The sequence below is a fragment of the Mustelus asterias genome, chromosome 28, assembly GCF_964213995.1.
Source record: "Mustelus asterias chromosome 28, sMusAst1.hap1.1, whole genome shotgun sequence".
Lineage (NCBI taxonomy): Eukaryota > Metazoa > Chordata > Chondrichthyes > Carcharhiniformes > Triakidae > Mustelus > Mustelus asterias.
In genome coordinates this window covers 9,890,990-9,903,455 of record NC_135828.1, presented here as the reverse complement: position 1 = coordinate 9,903,455, position 12,466 = coordinate 9,890,990, and the positions used below count along the sequence as shown (strand labels likewise).

The 12,466-nt window shown below is 47.9% G+C and overlaps 1 protein-coding gene across 6 annotated transcripts in view; it reads left to right on the top strand.

Annotated features, from left to right (window-relative positions):
* The window catches only part of LOC144480213 (calcium/calmodulin-dependent protein kinase type II subunit gamma-like), a 463,856-nt gene that overhangs the window by 319,142 nt on the left and 132,248 nt on the right, over positions 1 to 12,466 (top strand). The window lies entirely within an intron of this gene.

Genomic DNA, 12,466 nt, shown 5'->3' with positions numbered 1-12,466 from the left:
GCATTAATACTAATTAAAACTATAATTTACTGCTCTGCGATGGGGGAATTCCCCCGTGACCCCTTGAGTAGCTGAGCCCTGTAGCTCTCACTGGAATGTCATCCACATTTTCTTAACCCTCAATTGGCTTTGGGGTTGGCACCTGTTTTCTTGACCTCTCTGTAGTGGTTACACTGTTGGCACTGGGGGAGCTGGTGTTGGGAACGGTGACTCCGAAGGCAGCACCAGAGTGCGACGCAGTTCTGTTGGACCAGCTGAGCTGCCCCTGTCCATCATCTTGCCACCATGTCCTGGCTGAGCTGATATCTTCCCCAAAGCTTTGTCAACGCTGCCCACTCGTCACCGCACACCCCCACATCTCCCCCCCATCTATTGATAACCACAGGCGGCACGGTGGCGCAGTGGGTTAGCACTGCTGCCTCACAGCGCCAAGGACCTGGGTTCGATTCCCGGCTTGGGTTACTGTCGGTGTGGAGTCTGCACGTTCTCCCCGTGTCTGTGTGGGTTTCCTCCCGGTGCTCCGCTTTCCTCCCACAGTCCGAAAGACATACTGGTTAGATGCATTGGCTGTGCTAAATTCTCCCTCAGTGTACCCGAACAGGCGCTGGAGCGTGGCGACTAGGGGACTTTCACAGTGACTTCATTGCAGTGTTAATGTAAGCCTACTTGTGACACGAATAAATAAAGTTTTAATGTTTGTTTCTTTCTCCATACAGCTCTGTGTAGCACCTTGGGACATTTTGCTATGTTAAAGGGAGGTAGAGAGAAAACGGGGGAATTATAGACCAGTGAGCCTAACGTCGGTTCTGGGGAAGTAGCGAGAGTCCATTATCAAGGCTACCATAACTTGGCATTTGGAAGATAGTGGTATAATCAGACAAAGTCAGCATGGATTTACAAAGGGGAAATCATGCTTGACGAATCTATTGGAATTTTTTGAGGATGTAATTGTTAGAGTTGACCAAGGAGAATGAGTGGATGTGGTTTATTCAGACTTTCAGAAGGCTTTCGATAAGGTCTCACATAACTGACCACTTTGTAAAGTTAAAGCACGTGGGATTGCAGTTAATGTCTTGAGATGGATAGAAAGCTGGTTAGCAGATAGAAAGCAAAGAGTTGGCATAAATGGGTCTTTTTCTGATTGGCGGTCAGTGACTAGTAGGGTTCCGCAGGGATCTGTGCTGGGACCCCAACTGTTTGGAAGAGGGAACTGAATGTATTATCTCCAAATTTACAGATGATACAAAGTTGGGTGGGAGGGTGAGCTGTGAGGAGGATGCGGAGCTGCTTCAGTGTGATTTGGACAGGCTGAGTGTGTGGGCATCTGCATGACAAATGTGGTATAATACGGATAATGAGCCAAGCCAGGAGTGCAGGTTCAATTCCCGTACCGGCTGAGGTTATTCATGAAGGCCCCGCCTTCTCAACGTTGCCCCTCGCCTGAGGTGTGGCGAACTTCAGGTTAAACCAACACCAGTCAGATCTCCCCCTCGAGGGGAAGAGCGGCCCATGGTCCTCTGGGACTGTGGCGACATTCATTTTACAATCCCATCTCTACCAGCCCACGATCAGGGCCATTAGTCTCCAACACTTGGTGCCTTCAAGTCATCCCATCCGTCCTGAACGGATGTAAAGGCCCAACCAGGAATGCTTCCACAGGTGACAGAGCACAGGAACTCCTTCCATGAGTTTTAATACATGGGAAATCGTGGGAAGCATGCTCCTGATTTTGTGGTGTGCTCAGTCATCAGACAAGGCACCCCCGCTAGCAGTGAACAGTCGCAATTGGGGACCTGAGTGTCAGCCTGGGCTCAGTCGAAATCAGAGTTGCCTCTGAATCAGAAGCTTGTGTTCCACTCCTGGTTTTGGGCGGTGCAGTGGTTAGCACTGCTGCCTCACAGCGCCAGGGACCCGGGTTCAATTCTGGCCTCGGGTCACTGTCTGTGTGGAGTTTGCACGTCCTCCCCGTGTCTGTGTGGGTTTCCTCCGGGTGCTCCGGTTTCCTATCACAGTCCGAAAGACGAGCTGGTTAAGTGCATTGACCATGTTAAATTCTCCCTTAGTGTACCCGAACAGGCGTCGGAGTAGGTGGCGAGTAGGGGATTTTCACAGTAACTTAATTGCAGTGTTAATGTAAACCTACTTGTGACATTAATAATTAAACTTTAAACTAACCACTGTGCCACCACTTAGTTGCCCCTTAGTGTCGGGGGGATTTGCAGGATGAATATGTGGGGATAGAGCCTGGGTGGGATTGTTTTCAGTGCAGGCTCGGATGGGCCAAATGGCAGCCTTCTGCGCTGTAGGGATTCTGTATAATGCAGACTGATGCAGGAATGCAGTAGTGAAGGGGTGCTGCCTTGTCAGAGGCACCCTCCTTTGCCCAAGGCACCAAACCAAGGCTTGCTCGGCGTAAATCCCATTGGCACCACTTTGGTAAGAATAGGAAATTCACCTCTTGTATCCTAGCCAACATTCCTCCCTTGTACCTCTCATTCCTGTTTCTGTGAGATCATTGTGTGTGAGATGACTAATGGCTGCCAATGGTGCCAGAGTAATTCGATGTTGTAAAGTGTTTCTGACATGGGATAAGACATTATATAAATGTGAGTCTTCCCTCACAGCTCAATTAACTGGATTCAAACCAGTTGTCATATTTTTGCAAAGAAACATTTAATTTAATACTCCCTGTCTTGTCACAACAGTTGTGCAGCTGAACGTTTTACAAAACTGCTTTTTTAAAAGAAAAACTAGTGTTCCTCATTAAAGATACTGATAATGAGGACGCAAGTGTTCAAGTGAAGCTGCGACTAACACTTGACAACTAGCAACAGGGCTCACTGGCCCTCTAAGTCAACAGGGTGTAAAGCACTGGTCACTGGCTAGTAATGTCATTAGGCATGGGTGATAGGATTCAGGAGTGCGATGGAATACTCCCCACTTGCCTGGATGAGTGCTGCTTCAACAACCCCCAAGAAGCTTGACACCATCCAGGACAAGCACCACATCCACTCCCTCCACCACCGACGCTCAGTAGCAGCAGTGTGTGCCATCTACAAGATGCACTGCAGCAACTCTCCAAAGATCCTTAGTCAGCACCTTCCAAACCCGCAACCATTTCCATCTAAAAGGACAAGGGCAGCAGATACGTGGGGAACACCACCACCTGCAAGTTCCCCTCCAAGCCACTCACCATCCTGACTTGGAAATATTTCGCCCTTCCTTCACTATCGTTGGGTCAAAATCCTGGAATTCCCTCCCTAACGGCATTGTGGGTCAACCCACTGCACATAGACTGCAATGATTCAAGAAGGCAGCTCACCACCACCTTCTCAAGGGCAACTAGGGGTGGGCAATAAATGCTGGCCGAGCCAGCGACGCCCATGTCCCATGAATGAATAGAAAAAAAGAATTTTAAAAAGCTTACTGGAGCAGCATCGAAGGAAGCTTTGGCTGATGCTGTTACTGTGTTACATACAGCACTTTCCCTCTGCTAAAATAGTCAAAACACAGCATAGACAGTGGGAGTTGAAGCAGTAATTACCTGAACAGCGCTCGAGAGCAGAAACAGCTTTGTACTTTCAGGTTAATGGCGAGATTAGATTATCATGGCGCCTATGTTGGGTACAGTAGTGCACTAACTCCACTGCTGACTCGTTAGTTATTCAGTGGCCTGGACTAATGATCTGGAGACAAGAGTTCAAATCCCACAAAGGCAGCTGGGAGAATAATTAAACAATTCTGGAATGAAATGCCTGCATCAGTAATGGTGGCCATGGGCTGTTTTGCTGAGACCAAACATCGTTGGATCAAGCCCAAGATGGGGCACAATGCTTTACCTTGTCAGCTTGGATCTTGTTTGTCTCTCTTCTGGGGACCATGAATTGGATTCAATTGGATTTTGAATTTGGTTTTTGGAGCAAGCAAGGGTTCGAATCCATCCGGTCCACTCTGAGCATTGGCTTTGTGACTCGAAGGATGGAGTAAAAACACTTTTTTAAAAAAAAAGAAACTACCAGGTTTTTGTAGAAAAATAAAACAGATCTGGTTCACTAATGTCCTTTAAGGAAGGAAATCTGCCGTCCTTACCCGGTCTGGCCTACATGTGACTCCAGAGCCACAGCAATGTGGTTGACTCTCACCTGCCCTCTGAAATGGCCCGGCAAGCCAATTAAATTATTACCACTCCGACAAACACAAGAACTAGGAGCAGGAGTAGGCCATCTGGCCCCTCGAGCCTGCTCCACCATTCAATAAGATCATGGCTGATCTTTTTGTGGACTCAGCTCCACTTACCCGCCCGCTCACCGTAACCCTTAATTCCTTTACTGTTCAAAAATCTTACAGTTCTGTAAAAAAAAAAAATCTTACGAGGGGTCATCTAGACTCGAAACGTTGGTTCTATTCTCTCCCCATAGATGCTGTCTGACCTGCTGAGATTTTCCAGCGTTTTCTGTTTTTGTTTCAGATTCCAGCATCCGCACTTGGCTTTTAAATTATTACTACCACCTTCTCGGGGGCAATTAGGGATGGGCAAAAAAGACTGGCCTTGCCAGCGACACCCAGAAAGAATGAATAAAGAGTGGTGTATGTTGGATGACATGTAACTTGCAATGCAATATGACACAGACTAGGAGCCTGGCACAATTTGTACTGCACGGGGGAAAAAAAGAGATGAATATTATTCCGTATGTCGAATGCAGACATGTGAGAGCAAATGAGGGAAGGATGAACAGGCTAGGCTTGTATCCACTGGAGTTTAGAAGAGTAAGAGGCGACTTAGACCATAGAATCCTACAGTGCAGAAGGAGGCCATTCGGCCCATCGAGTCTGCACCAACCACAATCCCACCTATCCCCATAACCCCATGCATTTACCCTAGCTAGTCCCCCTGACACCAGGTGGCAATTTAGCACGGCCAATCCACCTAATCTGCACATTTTTGGAGTGTGGGAGGAAACTGGAGCACCCGGAGGAAACCCACACAGACACGGGGAGAACGTGCAAACTCCACACAGCCAGTGACCCAAGCTGGGAATCGAACCCGGGTCCCTGGCGCTATAAGGCAGCAGTGCTAACCACTGTGCTGCCCAAGAAATAGCACAGGATGGTTGAAACATAAAAGTTCCTGAGGGTTAGATGTGGAAAGGATGTTTCCTCTTATGAGAGAATCTGGAACGAGGGCTCACTGTTTAAAAATAAGAGGCCGCTCATTTACGACAGAGATGAGAAGATTTTTTTTTCTCTGAGGGTAGTGAGTCTTTGGAAAATCATAGAATCCCGACAGTGCAGGAGGCCATTTGGCCCATCGAGTCTGCAACGACCCTCCAACATCTTTACCCAGGCCCACCCCATTGCCGTAACTCCACACATTTATCCCACTAATCCCCCTAACCTACGCATTTTGGGACAGTAAGGGGCAATTTATCATGGCCAATCCACCTAACCCGCACGTCTTTGGACTGTGGGAGGAAACCGGAGCACCCGGAGGAAACCCACGCAGACACGGGGAGAATGTGCAAACTCCACACAGACAGTGACCCGAGGCTGGAATCGAACCCGGGTCCCTGGCGCTGTGAGGCAGCAGTGTGCTGCCTGATGGAAGTACAATGGAAGCAGAGTCTTTGAATGTTTTCAGGACAGAGCTATCTCATTGAGTGGCAGAGCAGGCTGGAAGGCCAAGTAGCCTGTTCCTAATTCGTATATTCATATGTAAGTAACCATGCAATGTAAAAAGGTGTCAGATAGAATTTGAATGGTCCTATCATATATAGTGTGGTAAGCCACTGTTAGCTTATTACCTGTATATGTGACATGCCTGAACACATCCCTGCCGGCCCTACCCGAGACTCATCCCCCCCGCCCCCCCCCCGGTCCAGGTATAAAGGCAACTGCTCCCCACCCCCCCTGCCTCAGTCTGGACCAGTTCATCGGCATGGGTGTGCTCCAAGTCTTTTGCTAATAAAAGCCTATTCTTGCATACAAACTAGTCTTTGCTCGATTGATGGTGCATCATATAGTCTTACCATTCTCTCCACCCTATCTTTAACTGAGTCACTATATTCTGCACCCTATCCTTTCCTTCTCCCCTATGTACTCTATGAACGGTATGTTTGTCTGCAAGAAACAATACTTTTCACTGTACAACAATACATGTGACAATAACAAATCAAGTCAAATCATTGGGGCGGCACGGTGGCACAGTGGTTAGCCCTGTGCCTCACAGCATCAGGGAACCGGGTTCAATTCCGGCGTCGGGTGACTGTGCAGAGTTTGCACATTCTCCCTGTGTCTGCGTGGGTTTCTTCCGGGTGCTCCGATTTCCTCCCACAATCCAAAAATGTGCAGATTAGGGTGATTGTCCGTGCTAAATTGCCCCTTAGTGTCCCAAGGTGTGTAGACGAGGGGGATTAGCATGGTAAGTACATGGGGCTACGGGCTGGGTGGGATTGTTGTCAGTGCAGGCTTGATGGGCCGAATGGCCTCCGTCTGCACCATCGGGATTTTATGATTCATTCAAAACAAGCTAGCTGGTGAAGCAGAAACCAAGACACAGAACTTTTCTTTATTGATGGAGTTTATTGATTTTTGCTCAGTCTCATAGCTCTCCTCACACACCCCCAGTGTCCCAACTGTCCTCTATTTATACTCTTTTAGTAAAACTAGTCATCAATAAATTAAGTAAAAAATGACAGGGGTGACATTCCCTGCTGGGGCATTGTGCCCTCTTTATAATTTCTCTCCATCAGTTTGTGTGGTTCATTCACTCATTTGACTTTTAATTCCAGATTTTTAAATTTCAAACCTGAGTCGTAAGACCATAAGACATAGGAGCAGAATTAGGCCACTCAAGTCTGCTCCGCCATTCAATCATGGCGGATATTTTTCTCATCCCCATTCTCCTGCCTTCTCCCCGTAACCCTTGATCCCCTTATTGATCAAGAGCCTATCTATCTCTGTCTTAAAGACACTCAATGACCCGGCCTCCACAGCCTTCTGCGGCAAAGAGTTCCACAGATTCACCACTCTCTGGCTGAAGTCATTCCTCCTCATCTCTGTTTAAAGGAGCGTCCCTTCACTCTGAGGTTGTGCCCTCGAGTTCTAGTCTCTCCCACTCGTGGAAACATCCTCTCCACGTCCACTCTATCTAGGCCCCTCAGTATTCTATAAGTTTCGGTTAGATCCCCCTTCATCCTTCTAAACTCCATTGAATATAGACTCAGACTCCTCAACCGCTCCTCATACGACAAACCCTTCATTCCTGGGATCATTCTTGTGAGCCTCCTTCTGGACCCCTTCCAAGGCCAGCGCATCCATCCTTAGGTATTCCTCACAATATCCCAAATGGGATCTGACCAGAGCCTTGTACAGCCTCAGCAGTACATCCCTGCTCTTGTATTCTTGGGTCCCCAGAATTTACAGTCGGACTCCAGCTTACTAGTCCAGGGACAATACCACTAGGCCATCACTTGCTCAGCCCTATCCAAATGTGCTCCACACAGATCATTGAACAATGTCCTTCCCCTGTGTATCCCCTGTGTATCCGACCAATGTGATTGACATTGTAATTAGTCCAATGTAACTAACATGCAATTAGCACTTGGCCATTATTTTCCCCAACACTGTTTAAATGCAAGTTGTTATGAAGAAAGACCAGCGGAAACTTGGGATCTTCTCTGGTCTGGAAAGGTGTCCAAAAGACAAGAGGTTTCAGATAGTTCAAAGAAATGTACAAGGTGGATCTAGAATGTTAGAGAAAATTACATTTCAGGAGCAGAAGTTGGGGAATCAATTCTGAACCAGCAAACGGTAAATTAGAAAGCAGTGCCGGGGAATTCTCTTTTCCACAACGTCATCAATATGTGGAATAGATTTCCAGATGGAGCAAGGAACCTGTTGGTATTTAAAAAGCTATTGGGTTCTTCAGTGAAAGGAAAGTGGGTTGAATAACTTCCTTCGTCAGGAATGATCACAGTCTGAATGCTATTTTAACAGGGGCATTATGCAAAAATGGGTTAACACCTTTAATATGGTGACCAAGTAAACACAAATGCATCAAGTTTCACATAGCACAATGCTCATTTCCAGAATTTAATGGTTACTGCAGCGTTCTAGTTAGGTCGCTGGCTGGCCAGCATTTATTGCCCATCCCTAGTTGCCCTTGAGAAGGTGGTGGTGAGTTGCCTTCTTGAATCACTGCAGTCCATGTGCTGTGGGTTGACCCACAATGCCATTAGGGAGAGAGTTCCAGGATTTCAACCCAGCGACTGTGAAGGAACGATATATTTCCAAGTCAGGATGGTGAGTGCCTTGGAGGGGAACCTGCAGGTAGTGGCGTCCCCATGTATCTGCTGTCCTCGTCCTTCTAGATGGAAGTGGTCGTGGGTTTGGAAGGCGCTGTCTAGGGATCTTTGGTGAATTGCTGCAGTGCATCTTGTAGATAGTACACACTGCTGCTACTGAGTGTCGGTGATGGAGGGAGTTGATGTTTGTAGATGTGGTGCCAGTCAAGCGGGGCTGCTTTGTCCTGGATGGTGTCGAGCATCTTGAGTGTTGTTGGAGCTGCATCTATTCCAGCACCCTCCTGACTTGTGCCTTGTAGATGGTGGATAGGCTTTGGGGAGTTAGGAGGTGAGTTACTCACCGCAGTATTCCTAGCCTCTGACCTGCTCTTGTAGCCACTGTGTTTATGTGGTGAGTCCAGTTGAGTTTCTGGTCAATGGTAACCCCCAGGATGTTGACAGTGGGGGATTCAGTGATGGTAACAACATTAAATGTAATTGAATGAATTTGCAATAGAGAAAGCAGCCATTTAGCCCAACTGGCCTATAACCACTGGCTTCATACATCCTTCACCCCATTCTCCATCTCACACTATCAAGAGGACATTCTATTCCTTTCTCCTTCATGTTTATCTGGCTTCCACTTGAGTGCATCTACGCTATTGACCTCAATGGTTCAGTGAGGGAGAATTGGTTAAGGCAGACCTCTGAATGAAGCAGCAACTTTCTTTCAAAATGTCTTACGGGGAGACTGAATTAAACACGGCTGATGTTGTACGGGCAGCCACTAGTCAAAGTTGCAAGTACCATGCACCTGTGCTAAGCAACCACCTTAGAGCTGTGTTAATTGTATGAAAAGCCTACTCAAATATTTGTTCAGTGGATTCAAACACCACCTACCTTAGGCAAACATGATCACTGAAACATGGGCCTCTGTCATTTACACTTACCTATTCAAGTCCTCAGAAAGCATTATTGTACCTCGGGAGCCCCGTGCAGGGTGGAATCCCTCCCCAGCCCCTCTCCCTCCCCATCCCCTCTCCCTCCCCTCCCCCTCCCCTCTGCCTCTCTGGAGCCTGAGTTGAAATAAAGGCAGAGTCAGACAGTACGCGATGAGGTTTTCCGAGCTATTACATAGAAGATAGGAGCAGGAGGAGGCCACTTGGCCCTTTGAGCTGCTTCCCCATTCATCACAATCATGGCTGATCGTCCAACTCAATAGCCTAATCCTGCTTTCTCCCCATAACCTTTGATCCCATTCGCTCCAAGTGCTATATCCAGCCGCCTCTTGAATACATTCAATGTTTTGGCATCAGCTACTTCCTGTGGTAATGAATTCTACAGGTTCACCACTCTTTGGGTGAAGAAATGCCTTCTCACCTCCGTCCTAAATGGCCTACCCTGAATCCTCAGACTGTGACCCCTGGTTCTGGACTCCCCCACCATCGGGAACATCCTCCCTGCATCTACCCTGTCCAGTCCTGTTAGAATCTTATAAGTCTCTGAGATCCCCCCTCATTCGTCTGAACTCCAGTGAAAACAGTCCTAACCTCATCAATCTTTCCTCATACATCAGTCCCACCATCTCCAGAATCAGCCTGGTAAACCTTCCCTGCACTCCCTCGAGAGCAAGAACATCCTTCCTCAGAAAAGGAGACCAAAACTGCACGCAATACTCTAGTTGTGGCCACACCAAGGCCCTGTATAATTGCAACAACACATCCCTGCTCCTGTACTCAAAAACCTCTCGCAATGAAGGCCAACATACCATTTGCCTTCTTTACCGCCTGCTGCACCTGCATGCTTACCTTCAGCGACTGGTGCACAAGGGCACCCAGGTCCTGCTGCTCGCTATTGTACCTGTGCTGGCTCTTTGGAGGAGCGACTCAGTCTGTTCCGTGGCCCTGCCCTTCCCACATAGGTTTGTCTCCTTCGATTATTTACCCAGTTCCCTTTTGGAAGTGACCCTTCCACCTGCTTCCACCATCCTTACAGGCGAGGCATTCCAGAATACAACATTTCATTGCATTTTTATAACAAATTCTCTCACTCTCCCCTACCACGCAATCCCAGTTCTTTTACCAATCATCTGAAACCTGTCCCCTGATTCCCTGTTGAAATAGTTTGCCCCCTACTCCATCAAGACCCCTCAAAACGCTCACCGTGTGTTTGGGTTTATTTCCAGTCATTGAGGATAGAGGGCTGCTCCCTTAAAGCTGCCACTCGGAACTCAGAATCCAGTCCACCTCCCTGACTCTGTCACCCAGTCACGTTTCTTCCTAAATGGGTTTAATTAATATTTAACGACGCCTCTAAAGCTGCCAGCTGCTTAATCTGAGTATTACTCATTGCCTGACAGCGTAATGACCTATTGCCTCTGTGTGCGTATATCATTCTGTGGCACTTTTAGCTTTCTCAGGTAATGGACAAGTTTAAAGGATTGACAACATAATCCAAGATTGCCAAGTATCCAATTCTCAAGACCTTTTCTTGACCTTGTGTCTTGAGCTTTCCTATTTAATCATTCTCAAGCGACTGCTTTCAGACTCCTGACTTGTAGACTCATACAAGACAAGAGGAGGCCACCCGGTCCATCTGAAGCTTGGATAGAACATAGAACAGTACAGCACAGAACAGGCCCTTCGGCCCACGATGTTGTGCCGAGCTTTGTCTGAAACCCAGATCAAGCTATTTCCTCCCTATCATCCCGAAGTGCTCCATGTGCCTATCCAATAGCTTCTTAAATGTTCCTAAAGTGTCTGACTCCACTATCCCTGCAGGCAAGTCCATTCCACAACCCAACCACTCTCTGAGTAAAAAACGTACCTCGGACATCCTTCCTATATCTCCCACCATGAACCCTATAGTTATGCCCCCTAGTTACCGCTCCATTCACCCGAGGAAATAGTCTTTGAACGTTCACTCTATCTATCCCCCTCATCATCTTATAAACCTCTATCAAGTCTCCTCTCAACCTCCTCCGCTCCAAAGAGAAAAGCCCAAGTTCCCTCAACCTTTCCTCATAAGACCTCCCCTCCAAACCAGGCAGCATCCTGGTAAATCTCCTTTGCACTCTTTCCAGCGCTTCCACATCCTTCTTATAGTGAGGATGTGGAGACACTGGAAAGAGTGCAAAGGAGATTTCTTAAGAGATGTCTTAACTACAGTCCTTTTAATAATCTTATCACCACCTCCACCCCCCGATATATTTCCCTCTGATTTTAAAGAGACTGACTGATTCTAGGACACAGTCCCACGCGCGCTGATCTCTCCCAGAGTGTGTCTTCTTGTCCAAGTCCATTTAGTGTGTCTCGCCCGGCATGAGATAAATTGCAATTCTGACCTAAGGGGACGACCTCACTGGTTCGCCACGCCAGTCAATCGGTGAGGAGAGCCAGTGAGATTGGCCCCATATTGCTGGAGTCATCAGTCTTGCGCTCATGAACGGTGATATCTGGGGCAGCGATTGGCCATGACGGGTGTATCAGGGGCAGTGATCAGCCGGTGGGGGATCACTAACAAGTGTAGCGATAATGTGATACAAAACACATGCTTCATTAAAGAATTTTATAATCTGTGACACTTAGCACTGCTGCCTCACAGCGCCAGGGACCCGGCTCGATTCCAGCCTTGTGTGACTGTCTGTGTCTGAGTGGGTTTCCTCCGGGTGCTCTGGTTTCTCCCCACACTCCAAAGGTGTGCGGGTTGGGTGGATTGGCCATGGTAAATGTGTGAGGCTACGGAGATAAATCGGAGGTGGAGGGGGAGAGAGATTGGGTAATATACTCTGTCAGAGTCGGTGCAGACTTGACAGACCCAATGGCCTCTTCTGCACTGTTGGGATTGGAGTGGAGTTTGCATGTTCTCTCCGTGTCTGCATGGGATTCCTCTGGGTGACCCAGTTTCCTCCTACAGTCCAAAAATGTGCGGGTTAGGTGGATCTGCCATGCTAAATTGCCCCTTAGTGTCAGGGGGATTAGTCGGGTAAATATGTGCGGTTACAGGGCCTGGGTGGGATTGTAGTTGGTGCAGACTCGATGGGCCGAATGGCCGCCTCCTGCACGGTAGGGATTCTATGATTCTATTCTACATCTGCCTGCAGACCCTCAGCAATGAGGTTGATTCGTAGCCGTTCTCTGAAAAGGTCCAGTAAGCCACTTAGCTCAAGGACAGCTAGGGATGGA